The 19,255-nt window shown below is 35.6% G+C and overlaps 1 long non-coding RNA gene across 1 annotated transcript; it reads right to left on the bottom strand.

Moving 5' to 3' along the window:
- Nucleotides 1-566: 566 nt before the first annotated feature.
- LOC131381676 (uncharacterized) lies at nt 567-13,246 on the bottom strand. Its single transcript, XR_009210560.1, has 3 exons — nt 13,218-13,246; nt 11,550-11,591; nt 567-663 (listed from the first exon to the last, which is right to left on the bottom strand). It is a non-coding gene; the product is annotated as an uncharacterized LOC131381676 (long non-coding RNA).
- Between the last annotated feature and the right edge of the window lie 6,009 nt (nt 13,247-19,255).

A 19,255-nucleotide genomic window follows, 5' to 3' on the forward strand; every position in this document is an offset into this window, starting at 1 on the left:
TGCCAGACCTGGAATCATTTATTTCTCCAAAGAACCCTGATTCCTTTCACTGGGAAATGATATTTGGGAGACCCCTATCTGTTTTCTTCGAGTGTTCTTTATTGCTGGGTTAATCATTGTTTCTAGAGATTTTACTGGACAAAAGTAGAGGAAAAATGTTTAAATTGTCATGAGTTCATACTGATATATATATAGATAGATAGATAGATAGATAGATATTTTTTTTTTTTTTTTGAGATGGAGTCTCGCTCTGTTGCCCAGGCTGGAGTGCAGTGGCGTCACCTCAGCTCGCTGCAAGCTCCCCTCCCGGATTCACGCCATTCTCCTGCCTCAGCCTCCTGAGTAGCTGGGACCACAGGCGCCCGCCACCACGCCTGGCTAATTTTGTGTATATTTAGTAGAGACGGGGTTTCACCATGTTAGCCAGGCTGGTCTCAATCTCCTGACCTCGTGATCCCCCTGCCTCGGCCCCCAAAGTGCTGGGATTACAGGCGTGAGCCATCGCGCCCAGCGAGTTCATACTGATATTTTTAATTCAAATTCGGACGGTAGGGCTACGTACTTACCTTCTTTCTCTTTTCCCTGTTATCTCACGCTGAAAAGCCTGGCTCTCAGGAACATTGGGGTTGATAGAATTTCAAATAATTTCTCATTTGGTTTATCCTATATTAACAATGCAACAGTCTCAGAATAGCAACTATGATACTGCTAAATGATTAAACATCTATTTTGTTGTTGTCTTTGATATATTTATCCAACATCTTAAATTCATTTGTAGTGGTCCCTATTTATGTGATTGTGCCACCAACTAAATAATGAATATGTTTGTTTCACTTATTTTAATTCTAAGTTTTATTTTAATTTTGAGATAATTTTAGGTTTACAGAAAATTTGCAAATGCAGTTAAGAGAGTTCTAATATATCCTTTGCCTAGCTTGCACTTATGTTGACATGTAACCACAGAGAATGTATCAAAACTAAAATATTACCCTTGGTCAAATACTATTAACCAAAGCACAGAACTTGCTTAGATTTTACAAATTTTTGCATTAATGTCCTTTTGTCACTTTCAGGATTCTATACAGAATCCTAGGTCATATTCGGCTTCCACGTCTCCTTAGTTTCTTCCCATCTGGGACGTTTCCTCAGTCTTTTCTTGTCTTTCATGACCTTGACATGTTCAAAGAATATTGACCTGTTAGTTTGTAGAGTATCTCTCAGTTTGGTTTTGTGTGATGTTTTCTCATTATTAGATTGAGGCTACACGTTTTTGGGAAAGATGCCATGGAGGAGACGTGACCACGTGCCCCCCTCAGTGCATTATATTAAGGGATACATAGTATCAGTTTGTGCTACTGTTAATGTTAACCTTGACCATTTGGCCAAAGTGATGTCTTCTAGGAGTCTCTATCATGAAGTTACTGTTTTATTTCCTTTATAATTTATACATATTGGAAGAACATACTTGAGACTATGCAAATATCCTGTTTTCTCTTAAACTTTGCCTGCTAATTTTAGTATCTATTAGAGAATCTTGCCTGTGGCAATTCTTACTGTGGTGTTCTTATAGTAATTTTCTATTTTCCTTTTTCTTTATTTCTTTTTCTCTTTCCTTTTCTCCTTCCTCCCTTCCTTGTTCTTTCTTATAAAATAAATACTTGTGCTTTTATTTTTTAAGAGCGGTATTGTGGTTATAACTGATATACAAAGAACTATGCTTGTTTAATGTGTACAATTTGAGTTTGGATATATGCATACACCTGTAGTACCATCACTACAATCGAGTAATAGACCTGCCCAACACCTTCGAAAACTTCTTTGTGCCATCATGTTTTTGTTTTTGATTTTTTGTTGGTTTGTTTTTTGTGGTAATGACACTTAATATAAGATCTACCCTCTTAACATTCTTTCTACATTTATTAATTTGAATTCTTCTGTAAAGATGTGATATTACTTTTCTCCTATTTTATTCATTTATTCATTTATATAAATTCATAATATTTATTTTATTATTTGGATTATAAAACAACTACTGACATTTACTGTTTTGCTCAAGTTATTCCAGCTTTGGCCATCTAGAGCTCCTTCACATTTGTTCATGTGCCTTTTTGATATTTCTTCATTATTTTTGTGGGGGTAGAGAGGACGTTCGTACTTTCTGGCATCATGAGACGTTCCTGGCTAACCTCGTATATTCTCTTTCCCAGCCCTAGAATCAACCACTTTTCTAAGGAGCTTTGGTTCATTTTATTGGAGAATGGTGTATTTATTTCTACATACATCCATCTATATTTATTTTGTACCTACTTATCAGAAAATGTATTTTAAAAATTAGTCTGTATTGATACTTCTGACTTTAATCCAACGCCATCATGTTTATTCTAGCATCTCCTTTTTCTTATCTGTAACTTATTTCTCCCTTGGTGAGAATCCTGCCTCTCATTATGTATAATATATTTACGTACTTGTTCAACCCTAGTATACAGATAAATTGGTTTCAGAATTAGTGTTACATATTTCTTCTTATAGCCTTGTCTTCTCTCTGATCTTAGAATAAAGCATTAAGGCTTTCACTATAAAGGACATTTGTGCATTTTTCAGTTTCTTCTTAAATTGCATTTTGTCCATAGCCTCTTCAGATTGTATTGTCCTGTACCACACTTTGTAGTGTTGAAGGAGAAGGAAGGGCTAAATAAGTTTTCAAAACTTTATATTCCAATGACTACATTTGTTGTCGTAAAATACGGCTCTGGATGAACTATGTGATTTTCATGCAGACCTTAACTTGTGTTCCCCAGAGCTAATTAGTGTAAAGGATTTCTTTCAACAGTCCTGGTAACACCAGTGCCTGTATTGGAATAAGTAGGCAATGCAGCTTTTCTTTTTCATGGTGAATCTCTCCATGCAATTTTTGCTGATATTTTCTGAGTTGTATTGGTACTTTATCCTATGTTCTTCTGTTCTTTTCACTTTCTATTTAATATTAGCAGTCATACTTAATTTGGAATCTGCAGATCATACAAGATTATCTCTTTCTTTTGCAGAAAATGAACATTTAAAAAATTCTCTGTTGCTTTTCTATAACTTTTCAGCTTAAGAAGAGAAACAAATCACTCATTTGATTTTTAATGGCTAAATGCACTTGGTAAAAGAAGAGTGTGGCAATCCTATATAGCTCTTTGTCTGCCATTCTCTCCCTCTCTCTCTCTTTTAAATGTTAGTGCTACAAATTCGAACACTAGAAAACCAGTAGTGTTGGTTAACAAATCCAAATTTTATAGCTAGAGAAATCTGGATTGCAATTCTGCCTTATCACTTACTGTTTATGGAACTTACTTGTGCTGCACAACTTATTATCGAGCCATGGTTTCTTTAGATATAAAATATGGATCATTATAACCATATCACAGGGTGGTTGCAAAGACTACATGAGGAAAGCTATTCCCAGTGTTTGGTCCTATCAGATGTTTAATATTTATTAGTGTCTTTCTTGCTGCCAAAAGCCCTAATGAATTTTTCAACAGATACTTGGATAGCATTAGGAGGGTTTATGTGTGTGTGTGTGTGTGTGTGTGTGTGTGTGTGTGTGTGTGTTGTTATTGTTGCTTTAACTAAATCTGTCTAAATAATACATTTTAATCTCTTAAACTGTTGTACCCCTTGGATGGGAAGATGCTGCAAGAAATCATTACTAAGAATATTGGTATAGTCTTTGAGTAAAAAAAAAAAAAAAAAAAAAAAAAACCTTTAATTTTTTAAGGGAAACATGGGTGAACCAGAAGTTCCTATATCAATAACCACAGAAAATGTACATTTATTAGACAAATTAAATAGAGCTTGTCTAGTTGCCTTTCAAATATTATTGGAATTGGATTCTTTTCACCTAAGAGTTCTATAAGTACTATGATGTCAAGTAGAGAAATAACTTATTTTCCCTTCTTTTATCTGTGAAAAATAAAAGTCATCTCTACAGATCACTGAGAAAATTTTCTGCTGCTTCTTGTTGATGATAAGTGCACTTACTGTGTTTACATGCTGTTCAACAGCTTTTGAAAACTACCATAATGTATAGGTTTTCTTTCTGACAGTTTATTTTATGAAAATCTTGTTTTCGAATTTCAAGGAAGGAAGAAAAGGAAGCGAATGAGACAAGAAACAAGAATGCTTCAAAGGAAGGATGGTTAAGAATACTGTCAGTAGGTTCCTGGAACATAGCACAGAAAGTGTCTCTGTCTCATTTTCCTTTCTACCATGCACATATACGTTCAATACTGGATGATAGCAGAGCTGTGAGAAAGGAGAGCAGAGGTTTAATTTTTTTCCATTTTTGAAATATTAAATATTAAATGTCTTTATAAATACAGTCATGTATTTTTATATACACATTTTTTGCTACCCCTGTTCTCTTTGTGCTCTAAATATATGTATTGTCTATCTACTGGTACTCCAGGACAAGGTGAAGCAAATACGTCTGTTTGTTTTGAGAATACAAAAGGCTTTTCTACATAAGCCTTATTTATATAAAGGCATTTGAAAGATAATGTGGTTTTCTGAAGTAACTCTGGGTAGTTTCTCAAAAATATCTGGAAAAAAAGGTAAAGAAGCCCAGCTATAATACCTTATTAAAGAGAAAACAACCTACATTTATATTTTATGTTGTGTATTTCCACTTTGCTATTTCTTAAAAAATTCACGGACCAATATTTCTCCTCTGAAATTAAGGTAACCTCCTTTTAGAAAGCATAAATATCAAACCATAAAAATATGGAAGCTTTAATTTTACAGAGGTTAAATAAACAGATCTGAGTCATTATGATAGTGATATTTGGTATTTGTAATAGTATATTTTCTGAGATGTTTTATGTAAGTATTACTTTCCTTCTGTACTCATCTCATTTATTATGTGAAAAGAAAACATGGTAACTAAAATGAAAATATCATGGATATAAAAACTGTATGAAATGATAATTCCAGAAAAGAAATTTCGAAAAAATGTTAATTGAAAATGGAATATAGTAATTCAAAATTATTAGTTAAATTTAATTTGTGTTTATTTCTAAACTTAATAGTTGAAATTGAATGCTATATTTTAGATTACAAATCTTTAAAGCATCCCTTGCTTTTTCAAAATAAAATACTTTTTTAGAGGGAACAACATTGAATAAATAGGAAATTTGATCTCAATAAAACTGCAGCTCAGTAAAAAGGAAGAAAACACAAAATCTGAGACAAAAGAAAACAAAACTCCAAAAAATCTCTACTATTTTATAATAATCTGATGAATTATTAAAACCCTGATGTTAAATATTTTAACTGCATTGTCTATTGTGCATAGTATAATTGTGACTATCATAGTATAGATATTGAATTCTCAGTTTTACTTGTAATACTTGGTTTCTATGTAATAGTGATTTAGATCTTGAAGAACTATCATGGGTTATTGAGTCCCTTATTTCTTTACCCATGTGAGGAACGCAAGACTTGAGATAATATGTGATTTCTCTATGGGATAACTCATAATTACTCATTACTGACTGAGTCCTTCAGTCTTGCCTAAGTTAAATGGGAGGAAAGCTGTCATCTTCTGTACAACCGTAGCTGAAGAGGCAGGATATTTTTATTACCATTTCTTGGTCTTCTCCTGGCAATGTTATTTTCTCATTTCTTACATTTTTAAAAAAGATGAAGAATTATATTTATCTTAAAAATCCTATCTATTTTTCCCAGAACAAAATCTCATTTTTTCTCATTGTATTTGAAATTATATGTATTTTGTCTAGCATTTTTTGTATTTTTCTTCGATAGTTCCTTTTTCAAACCTTTGAGGCTTTTCCCATTATGCCATATTTCACCTTAGGAACTTGCTGCCTCTTGCTAATATTTGAAACTGCTTGAACACTTACAATGTCCTTTCACAGTTATCTCGATATCTGAAGTAATCCTGTAAAGCAGATGCCACTGTACTGTGGGGAGCCCTGGCTTGCCTGGTTTTATGGTTTAGTAGAACTTGATTACAAATCTTAGAGTTGAGGCTCCAGTCTTCATAATCCTTCCAGCATACCACACAGCCATCTTAGGGAAAACTGCATTGACTGTGAAGCTTAATGTTAAGGAAACCACCTGTGTTTGCTCAGCAGGAGAGGAGAACAGAAGGGGCAGGATATAAAGGCTATGTTAATATGTATTACATTGGTTTAGGGAAGACGAAACCCATTACTCTAGCTGACTAGCTTACATAAAAGTTAGGAAAATGTGGTGGGCTGAGAAGGTAATTTGAAGCTACTAAAGACAATTGAACAGAAGAAACAGGAGTCATATGGAATTACTTATTGTGTGTCAATTGCTGTAAAAAGTGCCTGTAAATACAAATGTATCAAAGATCTATTGTTTTTCTTCTGAACTTTCTCCTTTGGAAATGGCTCTTTCCTTCCTCTGAGATCACCTGTCCCCGTCTCTTCTCTCTTGCTAGTAAAAACTACATATTATTGTTGTTGTAGCAACCATGTTATAAACTGACTCAATTCCTGATCACTCTTGGTTCATTCAAAGGGTGGACACTTAGGTGGCCAATGAATCTCTTCCTATATTGGACTTGAAACTTAGAAAGTTAGATAGTAAAGCAACAAAGCTCAAGAAATGTACAAAACCATGTTTGATGCCACAAGGAACAGGAAAAGCGAAGTATCATACGAAGAAGTAATACATTAATCAAGCCAACATGGGAAGGAGAAAACAGATGAAATATAGTCAAGGTATTCTGATGTTTTAAAATGTTTTAATTTTAATGATTTTTGGAGGCTCAGATATATTCCTGTTTTTGGTCGAACAACACACTCTATGATTCATAAATTCCTAAATTTTGTTTAAACTAGTTTGAATTGTGTTTTTGTCACTTGCAAGCCAAACAATTAACACAATAGCTTTTGTTTTAGAAAATAATTCTGTCAGCATCATGTGAAACATATTAGAGAAAACAGAAACTGAAGGCAATACTAAATAGTTTCAGACAGTGGCAATAAGGGCCTGAAATTGAGGGTAGTGGGAAACATAAGAAGAGGTAGGAAGAAAGAGGGTTAGATATAAAGTAGATTATAGTTGAAGAAGTAGATTAAACAAATAGATATAGATTGTTAACTGAAATGAGTGATGAGTCAAGAGTCTCAATCAACGGAGGTTCATTAAGTCAGAGCTTGAGGGTGTGCCTGGAAAAAAATAGGAGTCACAGATTCCTCTGTGGCCAATGTTATCTGAAGGGGTTTTCAGGAGATTTAGTATTTACACATTTCCTTAATGAGGGAAAGACATGTAGTGGTGGATAGGCAGAAGAATGACTGATCTCGTCTTTGTTCTGTACCTAGGAAGAGAAGTATTATCAATCAGTGTGAAATCTAAGGCTTTAGTTTTAGGAGCTAGACTTGGATCACAGATCTTTAAATTGACACATTCTTGTTTTATGAGAAGATGTGCATATTGAAAGATTTTGAGGCCAGAAAGCATCTGGAGATGCCTGACTGTCTTTTTTGTGGGAGTCTGGCTGATGTATATAAAGCTTTAAGAAAGGTTGTGAAGTAGCAGCTATTCATTTGAAAAAAGATGGCAGTTTTAAGTGACTCCATCTGTAGCTTAACTTTCCCGTTGGCATAATCAGTTTGGGGATTCTGAGATTTCTTTTTCCTTTCTAAGATATAGATATCACATACAGATATACCCAATACAAATGGGTGCACATATGTGCACACACACACATGCTATCACTTTAAACATTTTTGTTAAATGGAAGCAGCTGAAGTAAAGAATGGACATTCAAAAGTCAAGAAGAAGTATAGGTTATTTTTTAAGAGGATGGAATCTGGTAGGCAGAAGGGAAAGTGTGAGTCAGTGGTACAGAGGATGAGAATTTGAGAACATATTACTATAGGACCTTGAAGAATATGGAAGGTGTAGACAAAGCATGGTAACTTCATATGGAAGGAGAGTTCTTCAGCTTCTCAGTTTCTCCTTCCAGCCATGGGCTTCAACAAAGTTTTCAGAGAAACAGACTCCCAGACGACCCTGGCCATTCCCTGGCAATGGCCAGGTTTGCCATTACCCAGTCACTCTGAGACCTGTTATCAGGCCTGGAAGACTTAAGAAGTCAGGGATAAAGTTAGAGGCCTTGGGGTGCAGTGCCCTAGCTTTCTAATATTGGGAGCTCCCCTTGCTAAGTGAGAAAGACTCCCAATTGACCCACTCTCTTCCATCCAACCTGGGACATTGGCTCCGTTTCCACCTGATACACAGGGCCTGATGGTCAGGTCCAGGACTCCTACAGATGTGCATCTGTGGCTCAGGATTGTAGGCAAAAGCTTCATAATACCCACATCCCTTAAGCTCCTGTAAGTCACAGGAGATGGGGAAAGTACCCATTTCATTCTTGAAGTTCCAAGAAGGCCCTAATTCTGAGGCCTACAGTTTCCAAGGTGCTAAGAAGGGAGTAAATTTATCTTTGGGAGCTTCCTCACTACATCCCACTGCAGGTTCTGGAAGATGTCCTTGTTACAGAGACTGAGGGAAGTCTCTACTCCCCCTCATCTCTGCTCCCAACTCTGTCCTTCCCCTGCTTGCAGCCTCTGTTGGTTGATTTATGCCAGATCTCTTAACTTCTGTGTATGCGAACCAGTGTGAGGCTCAAGCCCTCTAATAGAGGCCCCTCAAGGTGGCTTCTTAGCCCTATGTTATTTTAACCTCTGGATGCCATGGGACTCCCTCCAGGAACTCTTTTATGATGATGGTACATTGAAAATAAAGGAAGATATAGATACACGAAAATGTTAAGTTGCAGAAGAGGGAAGATCGGGGAGCTCACGTAAGATGGCTTCAATCTTCTCAGTGGAGGGGGATTGGAGGTAATTTGCTTTAGTTAAGAGGAAAGAGTAGTGTTAGAGGGCCCAGGAAACTTCAAAAAGGCTTGGAATGACAGACTGAGGGAAATTTTGAGATTCGACATATTAATACAACTCTACTCAACAATAGTTGAAGACCCAGAATGGGTGAGTACAGTGTCTTCAGTAGAGATTTCTTTATTCCTCTAGAAAAGCTGGACAGTCTAAGAGTAGGAGCAGAGAAAAATGACACTGAGTTGTACCCTTACCTGGGAGATGTCATGTGGGAATAGCAGAAGACAAAAAGTCCTAGGGATACTAGAGGTGGTAGAGACGTCTTTCAATGTTGTGACTATCACACAAGAAACAAAGTAGCAAGGGAGGAAGGTAATGAGAGCCAAATGATTTGGTTCGAGTTCAAGGTTTGAAAGAAATAACAGTTGGGGGTGTTTTTACAGAGAGGTTGAAGTGTAATTAAGATCAAAGTCACTGGTGAATGTAAAAAAATATGTTGTGAAGCCAAGATTTTAACAGGTTGTTCAGGAATAGAATTGTGAGTAAAACAAAAGCAAAATTAAATATCATCTCCAGCACACCACCACCACCGCTACCACTCATCACCACTAACACGAACAGCAGTAACACAATCTGTTTGCCACATGTACAAAGCACTAGGCAATTTAGCAGAGTGTCCCAGAGGGTGAAGCATAAATTAAATAAATGGAGTGGATTATTCAAATTATATGAATTCCAAAAGGAGAAGTTGTTGAAGGACGGGGGTAACAATATTCGCTGGAGTAAAAGTGAGTTACGTAGAATCCATTTGTGAAAAATACCGTCTTATCAGGTTTCACTTGAATGAAAGATGTCAAAAGAGTGTTTAAAAAAAATTTCTGAAGGGTACTTATGGGACAGAGGAGAGGGCTGGGCAAAAAGTAGTAAGAGGGGAATTGGCCTGGAACTGATGATACTATAAATGAGAGAAGGCAAGAAGTAATAGTGGTGAAAGATTTGGAAGGGGCTTTGGAGAGAAATGAAAGTAAAAGAAAAGGAGAAAAACAAAATAAGGCTGCTCATGGGGAGGATCACAGAAGGCTAGTAGAAGGGCACTTATCTGGAAATCTGAATAGCAAAAGCATTCAAATAAAGGAATTGTTATAAAAGGATTGTGTGTGGTCATCCATTAAAAAAGAAGTCATACCAATGTACTGTTTAAAAATGATTTGCTGGAGTACTGAGGCTAAGTAATGGTGTGATACACAAACAGCGGTCCCTAAAAACTTGGTTTGTGATGGCAAGTTCACCTAAGTCATGGGATATAGGATCCAAGTATGGACTTTAAGACAGGCAACACTGTAACTAATAATATTCGAGAAATCAGAAATGATGGTTCCTAGTTGTTATATCTTAGCAGGTAAAAAAAGTGTTTCAATGCATTGAATTACTATTGGGCAGATATCTAATTTTTAGATAGATAGGCAGATACATTTCCCTAATAGATATTTTAACTCTTGATTTTTCTACCTATGTATCTAAAAATAGATATTTTTCTAAAAGTAATTTAATGCTTTGAAACATTAAAATTACACACACACACACACACACACACACACACAAACACACACACACACACTTTGTTACTCTGTAGGAGATAGAAAATCCAAGAGCTAAAATTTGGGAGATGGCAGGGCTGCATCACATTAAGTGGTAGAAGTGAAAGGCCTTTTGAGAATAAATGTATCTAACTTCAGAAATATTGTTACTCTTGAAACAGATCAGATCCTGTTCATTTCAGGTAAATGATCTTTGAAATCAGTTTCAAGTTTCTAGTCAAGAAAGTAGATATGAGATTCTACCTCTATAAATTTATCTCCCATTACAAAATGAGCAATAGTAATACTGTTTTAGGAGCCACAACTATTTTTAGTTCAAGTAACATCTTATGTAGCATCTTTGAGAACTCATTTTTTTCCATGCAAATAGACTATTTAAGGAATATAGAGAGCACAAAACATGGGTAAAGACATACTGTTTCGGGCTGGGCATGGTGGTTCACGCCTATAATCCTAGCACTTTGGGAGGCAGAGGCAAGCAGATTGCCTGAGCTCAGGAGTTTGAGACTAGCCTGGGCAACATGGTGAAACCCTATCTCTATTAAATTAAAAAAAAAATTACCCGGGTGTGGCGAAATGCATCTGTAATCCTAGCTACTTGGGAGGCAGGAGAATTGCTTGAACCCAGGAGGCGGAGCTTGCAGTGAGCTGAGATCGCGCCACTGCACTCCATCCTGGGCAACAGGGTGAGACTCCATCTTAAAAAAAAAAAAAGGACATACTGTTTCTCTAATGTTTGCAATGTGTTTCACATTTGGATGTAATTTCACATTTGGATGTAATTGACTTCGCTTATGTTTTGGAGTTTTTGTTGTCACTCCACCTGCCTTGGAAGACTTGTAGAAAATTACAATTTTGTGAGATTCCAGTGCAAAGGAAATCATTTAGTTTTACTTTAAGCAAGTCTTAAGTAGGTAAGAGTATTAGGATTCTCCAGAGAAACAGAACTAAATATGTCTATACATATGTATATAAAATATATACTTCTATATAAATCTATATTATACATGGAAACACACACACCCACACACGTGCGTGCACACACACAGAGAAATAAAGTTAAAAAGTGGCTCACATTATTGTGGAGGCTGGAGTCCCAAGATCCGCAGTGGGCAAGCTGAAAACACAGGAGAAGTCATGGTATAAGATTTAGTCCAAGTTGGAAGGGCTAAGAACTCAGAGTCAATGACGTAAGTTCCAGCCTGAGGGCTGGAGAAGATCAATGTCTCAGCTCAAGCTGTCGGGCAGGCTAAGTAACCTCTTAACGCAACCATTTTGCTCTATTCTGATCTTCAATTGATTAAATGAGACCCACACTCATTGGAGAAGGCAAGCCACTTTACTCAATTTACCAATTCAAGTGTTATCACCCAGAAACATCCTCACAAAAACACCCAGAATAATGTTTGACCAAATGTTGGGAACCCCATTGCCCAGCCAAAACCCATAAAATTAATGATCACAATTGGAGAAATAATCATTTGTAATTGCTGTACCAAACTCTTTCTGTAGTTTTGTCTATACCACGGCTAGACATGTGCATGAAAGATATTTCATATTGAAAGATAAGTGTATTTAAATAACAAATATCATTATGAAAAACTTGCTTGAGACTCTAGTATTGTCGTGTGTGTGTGTGTGTGTGTGTGTGTGTGTGTGTGTGTGAGAGTTGGGATCTCTGTCTCTCAGTCTGGACTGCAGTGGTTCTATCATGGCTCGTGGCAGCCTCAAACTTCTGGGCTCAAGCAATTCTCCCATCTCATCATCCCAAGTAGCTACGACTACAAGTGCATGTCACCATGTCTAGCTAAAGTTGTTTCTTTTTATTTTTGTAGAGGCAGGATCTTGCTATGTTGCCCAGGCTGGTTTTGAACTTCTGGCCTAAAGTGATCCTCCTGCCTTGGCCTCCCAAAGTGCTGGGATTACAGATGTGAGCCGTCATGCCCATCCTCCTATTATCTTTTTAACATTTTTGCTTTCTTTGAGATTTTATATACTACAAAGAATGTCAAGTTGGGTAGATTTATTGTAAATAGAATAATATATCTCTGGATTTTTGTTTATAGCATTAAAGACTTCAATAAAGATTTATACATTATTTCTGAGTTGTGTGCCCGTTATCTAGTATGTTTTACTGTGCTCTGCTTACACAATAAACTGCCATTGTCTTGTGTGATTTAATCTATTTCTTCTCTCTGTCTCTCTCTCCCTGTGTGTATGTGTGTGTGTGTATGTGTGTGTTGTTTACACCTGACTCCCTAATGTAAAATTTCAGAAATATAAGCTGAATAAAATTAGCTAACATACTGCCCAAATGGAAAATGTTGCACAACCTAATAAATTATTTATTTCTGCAAGATGCACAGAACCCAATGAATATAGTCTATTCATGAAGGAGACGGAAGACTACCTTAGGCATTATTTGTATAATTAAAAAAATATAAAGAATGACGCATTTTGTTCAAATAAAGAAGAAATGTCAAACATTTTTGATCATTCAAAATGATTTGCTTAGGAAATATTTCTAAGCTGGACACATTTCAACAGCATGTTATTTTGAGACCTACTAGCATTTCTATTTAGGATTCACTAAGCACAGCATTCCACTGGTTAAAATATGTATACATGTATGCAAGTATGCTTTATTTATTATTTTACAGTTGCAGAGGAAATAGAGAGGAGCAACAAAATATGGCATCCAAAGAAATGACCCATGCTTGGAAACAATTTTCATTTCACTTACCTGGGTAGTTCAATCAAAAGAAGGAAGCCTGTGTACTTCGTACAAAGTGAGGGCACCACCAGGTTCACAAACATTAGGGAAAAAATTTAAGAAAAGAATTATGTTTTCGTACTTTGCAGACACCATGACAAATTGCAATTATTTGCTATCATTGTTGGGGAGATAATAGTAAAAGTAAAAGCTATAGAAAACCTGAGAATCTGTAACAAAAAGATCAGTTCTGACTTAGCGCTGATGATTACCATTTGGGTTGGCAAGCCTAATATTACCAGATAGTTCATATTTTTCCTTTTCTTTTTTTTTAATTTTACTTTAAGTTCTGAGATACATGTGCAGAATGTGCTGGTTTGTTACATTGGTATACATGTGCCATGGTGGTTTGCTGCACCTTTCAACCTGTCATCTAGATTTTAAGCCCCACATGCATTAGGTATTTGTCCTAATGCTCTTCCTCCCCTTGCCGCCTACCCCTCGACAGGCCCCACTGTGTGATGTTCCCCTCCCTGTGTCCATGTGTTCTCATTGTTCAACTCCCACAACTCCTTAAGCTGATAGGCAACTTTAGCAAAGCCTCAGGATACAAAATCAATGTGCAAAAATTACAAGCATTCCTATACACCAATAATAGACAAGCAGAGAGTCAAATCATGAGTGAACTCCCATTCACAATTGCTATAACGAGAATAAAATACCTAGGAATCCAACTTACAAGGAATGTGAAGGACTTCTTCAAGGAGAACTACAAACCACTGCTCAACAAAATAAAAGAGGATACAAACAAATGGAAAACATTCCATGTTCATGGATAGGAAGACTCAATACCATGAAAATGGCCATACTGCCCAAAGTAATTTATAGATTCAATGCTATTCCCATCAAGCTACTATTGACTTTCTTCACAGAACTAGAAAAAACTACTTTATATTTCATATGGAACCAAAAAATAGCCTGTATAACCAAGACAATCCTAAGCAACAAGAACAAAGCTGGAGGCATCATATTTTTCATGAAAGCTGGAAATCAAAATTCATTTGTGAAATCTATTTTTATACATTGAGAAACAACCAAAATCTGAAAATGAAAACATTCTGTGGGCTAAATATAGTCTGCCAAACATAACATGTCAGCCAGTTTACACAATTTATGTAAGAGTATGAGGACTCTGGCGTCTAACCCAGTTCCATTAGTTCATTGTGGTTTCCATCCTTGAATAACATCTATCTTTAGGGTATAATTGAGGAGTTAATAATAACAAGCAAACATTCATAAAATCCTCACTATATATCAGACACTATGGTATATACTAAATAGCTTATCCCATTTAATCCTCACAAATTGCAGAACTAATATTAATCTTGCTTCAGCTGAGAAAATTGAAGATTAGAGGTAAGGGATGTGCTTAATTTCACCAAATTAATAAAGTTGGGTAAAGCATCTATCACAGCAATGACAAACTCAGTAGTAGCAATCATTATGATTACTTCTAGCTGAGCAAAGTTCTGGTCATGGAGATATTTAGTGACGGTCCTCAATGTTGCCCATGTGTTGAGTATTAGGCAACAATACCATAGACATTCCCCTTTAAACTTGTTCTTTTTCATCAAGCCAGATTGCCTTGAGTTTTAAAGTGTCTTGTCTCTGAGTTCAGTTATTTCAGTGAGCTTCATCAAATGCAACATGGCTTTTCTTTTTGTCTCCCTCCATCTTTACCTAATCAATGTGTCAGCAGTGCATGAAGCAATTTTCTCAAGAAAGTGGGTGGAAGAAATTCTGTAGTCATATGCTTCTTCAGAAATCTTTTCTTTTAAAGTGATTTCATGAGCATATATTGCTTTTCTGATGTATTTCTTAAATTTTTTGCTTGTACATCAAAAAGAACCTCATTATGCATATTTCTTTCTTTTACTTTGAAGATTTAAGAGGAAAATATTGGTTTACTTACACACTTCCTGAAATACCTCATGAATCTTAGAGAAGCTTGATAATCTATCTCCAGGGCCTCTAAAGGAACATAACTCCTTTACCAGAGAATGGTTATCCAAGTTTCAGAGTTTCTCAGTAATAAAATGTCAAGAATCGTGACTTTCTTGAAGTTAAATGCCACCTACTTCAGTCCTTTTCTTAAGTGTTTTCCCTGCAAAAATGTTAAGAAAAGTGATAACTCCTAAAGCTACTTGTCTTCACAATTGTCTCTTTTCACATTATGCATCATGAGAGACAATTTAACATTTCTTTATCATCAAGGCACAAATAGTAATGTTCACTCAGAGGTTCTGGTCTTTTAGCTCGGTTATTCTAGAATCCAAACTTGGAAATAAGATTTAATGGAGTGAAAACTGGAACTCTATTGAGTGTCACACAATTTGTGTGTGTGAGATTTCATGTCAGTGATTATGCAGCAGATACTGTTGTATAACTGTGTGATGCCAGTTATTGGACAGTCAGCCCTGAAAGTTCAAGATTCACATTTTTATTTTTGTTAGTACTGCAAATCATATTGTTATTCTTAATTATTGGTATCATTACTTTTCTCAAAACACCTATATTTTTATTTTATTTATTTATTTTTCTGAGACAGGGTGTCACTCTGTTGCCCGAGCTGGAGTGCAATGGCACGATCTCTGCTCACTGCAAACTCTGCCTCCCTGGCTCAAGCCATTCTCCTGCCTCAGCCTCCCAAGTAGCTGGGATTACAGGCGCCTGCCACTACACCCAGCTAATTTTTGTATTTTTAGTAGAGATGGGGTTTCACCATGTTGGTCAAGCTGGTCTTGAACTCCTGACGTCAGGTGATCTGCCCGCCTCAGCCTCCCAAAGTGCTGGGATTACAGGCGTGAGCCACCAAGCTTAGCCAAAAATACCTAATTTTTAAAATGAAGGCAAGTATTTTTCTGCTGGGGAGCATAAGCGATATAAAAATACAGTTGTCTTTTATTTGATAATTTGTCATATATAGTCTAAGAATTATTTGAAAAGATTCATTCACTTTCTATCTTGACTCATGTATATATCATTGCCATTTTCATTAAAAAATAAACTGTCTTTATATAAATAGCCATGAATCTTTCAATACTTTTATTCCTAAAACATACTATCAAAGACAATTAAACTTAGTGAATACAAATAGGCCAGAGTTGTCAGGAATTTTGTGGACAACTATTATTGAAACTAGAACCATAGTTGCCAATTAATATTGAGTAATAAATATGGCCTCATTGGTAGAGTTATTTGGAACACTGTTTTTATAAAACTCAGGATGTAGATTTGAATCTGAAGTGATCCAATTAATTTTGCTCAAAAGTTTTAGATTTTAATCTTAATTTAGGCTATATGTAAATTATTGCTGGCATGTAATATTCAGTAAAACTGTACAGTCGATTTTGTGAAAATCCATCCATATTTTTGCTTTAGAAGCATAGAGTTATAGAATTGGAGAATTGAAGTAGGTTTCAGAATTCATCTGATCCAATTTCTCTAGGAAATCTCTTCTTTAACACCCTGGTGAATACTCACCCAAAGACTCATAAACTCTTCTATGAACGAGTGGTTACTTTTCATGGAAAGCATGCCCTATTATTGAGATGCCATAGCAATAAGAAACTCTTTTTGAGTTAAATATTAAAATAAACTGTTGGCTGGGCACGGTGGCTCATGCCTGTAATCCCAGCACTTTGGGAGGCCAAGGCGAGCAGATCATGAGGTCAGGAGTTTGAGACCAGCCTGGTCAACATGGTGAAACTTCGTCTCTACTAAAAATACAAAAATTAGCCACGCGTGGTGGCAGGGACCTGTAATCCCAGCTACTAGGGAGGCTGAGGCAGGAGAATTGCTTGAACCTGGGAGGCAGAGGTTGTAGTGAGCAGAGATCGTGCCATTGCAATCCAGCCTGGGCGACAAGAGCAAGACTCTGCCTCAACAGACAAACAAAATAAAAATAAAATAAACTATCTCCTTAGCATATCCTTACAATTTAATTCCTGCAGAATTTTCTCCCTTATTTACATGACTGCCTTCCAAATACTAAACGACAATTTTTGTACTTTCCCCTCACGAATTCTTACAACTATTACTTAAATAATATAGTTCAAACCTTTTACCAAGCAGGTCACATTTCCCTAAAACCTACCAGAGTTTATTAATTTGCATCTTTAAATGAAGCACCGAAATTGGTCACCATGTTCCACATGTACTCTGACCAGCAGAACCTACTGGGACTATCACTTCCTGTGACCTAACTATCAGCTTCTATCATCATAATCTGAGTATATGCTTTTATTTGAGAGTAACATCATTAGATTTATTTATATTAAATCTGGGCTCCTGGATACCCTTTTGGTAAACATTAAAATATGGTTAACTGACCATATTTTTCCATGTGCAACCAGACTGTGTGGAAGATTCAAGTTTAATTACAAATTCCTGTGCTTGACATATTTGTTGGCTCCTTTGCCTTTGTTCTTATTTTCCATTCCTTTCACATGTGTTTCCTTTATAAAAAGAGATTAGTTGAGAACTAATGAAACATTTATATCAGTGCTTCAAAGGTCAACCTCATTGGTCCATTCCTAAGTGGATTCTCTATGTCTATAACTCATTCAAATGATCAGTCAATTAAGCGGTCATTAAACTCAACTATAATTTCTGAATAACTACCATGTTCAAAGCACTGGTACAAAGAAGAAAGAGAGAAGATTTGTCCTTATAGGCCCTTCTCCAAGTATCTCATAATCAACTGGGGATAAGAGATATAAAATCACAAGGTAGTGGTGCAGTGTAAAAAGTAAAATACGTCTATACACCATCTATCCATCAGTCATACACTGGGACCATGAATGACATACTAGATATTTGTTCTAATTTTCTAGTGCAGAGATTATTCTCCTGCAAAAACAGAAGTTGAAAACAAATTGGAAATTGAGTAATATCTTCCTGTCTTCCAGCATTTTCAAATACTTTGAAATTTTCTTGTTGTCTTTCCAGTTTTATTTCACTGTGGTCAGAGAACATACTCTTGCTTTAAATTTGTGGAAATGCGTTTTGTGGCTATGTTATCTATTTTACTTTATGTTCTATAGATAGTTGAATAGGTTTTCTGCTATTGTTGAGTGAAATGTTATGTAAATGGTGATTAGATCTTGTTGATTTAGTTGTCTGTAAGTTATCACCACTGATTTTTCTCTTTAGTTGTTGTATCAATTGTTGAGAAAGGGTGTTGAAGTTCTTAACTATAATTCTAGATTTGCCTCTTTCTCCTTCTAGTTCTATCAGTTTTTGCTTCATCTAGTTTGCGTCTGTATTGTTTGGTGCATATGCATTTAGGATTGATATTTTTTTCTTGTTAGTTTAACTGTTTTATCATTATATAATGTCCCTTCCTCTCACTAGTAAATTTTATTTTTTCCAAAGTCTACTTTATCTTATGCTAATATTACTACTCCTGCTTCCCTCCGATAAATGTTTAAATATCTTTTTTCCATACTTTTACTGTTATTCTGCTTATGTTGTTTTATTTGAAGTGAGTTTCTTCTACACAGCATATAATTTGGTAATGTTTTCAAATAAATCTCTTTTAACTGGTGCTTTTGATTCCATTTACTGAAATATATATTTCAGTTACAGCATTTTCATTTCCAAATTCCCCATTTTGTTCTTCTTTATATCTTTTTTTTTTTTTTTTTTTTTTTGCTGAGCTTTTCTAGTTTTTTGTTGTTGTTTCAAGCATTTTTGTAATTGCTCATTTAATCATTTTTACCATGGCTGCTTTAAAATTTCTCAGATTATTGTAATCTCTTTCTCATCTCAGTACTGACATCTGTTTTATTTTAGAATTTATTTTGTTGCATATATATATTTAATTGAAAAATGAAGATTGTATATATTTATGGTGTACAAATGATGTATACATATATATACATACACACACATAAACACACACACATTATCTATACATACGCATTATGGAATGGTTAAATCAAGTTAATTAATATATGCATTACCTCACTTGCTTATCTTCTTTTTGTGGTGAGATCACTTAAAAT

The sequence above is a fragment of the Hylobates moloch genome, unplaced genomic scaffold, assembly GCF_009828535.3.
Source record: "Hylobates moloch isolate HMO894 unplaced genomic scaffold, HMol_V3 SCAFFOLD_2, whole genome shotgun sequence".
Classification (NCBI taxonomy): domain Eukaryota; kingdom Metazoa; phylum Chordata; class Mammalia; order Primates; family Hylobatidae; genus Hylobates; species Hylobates moloch.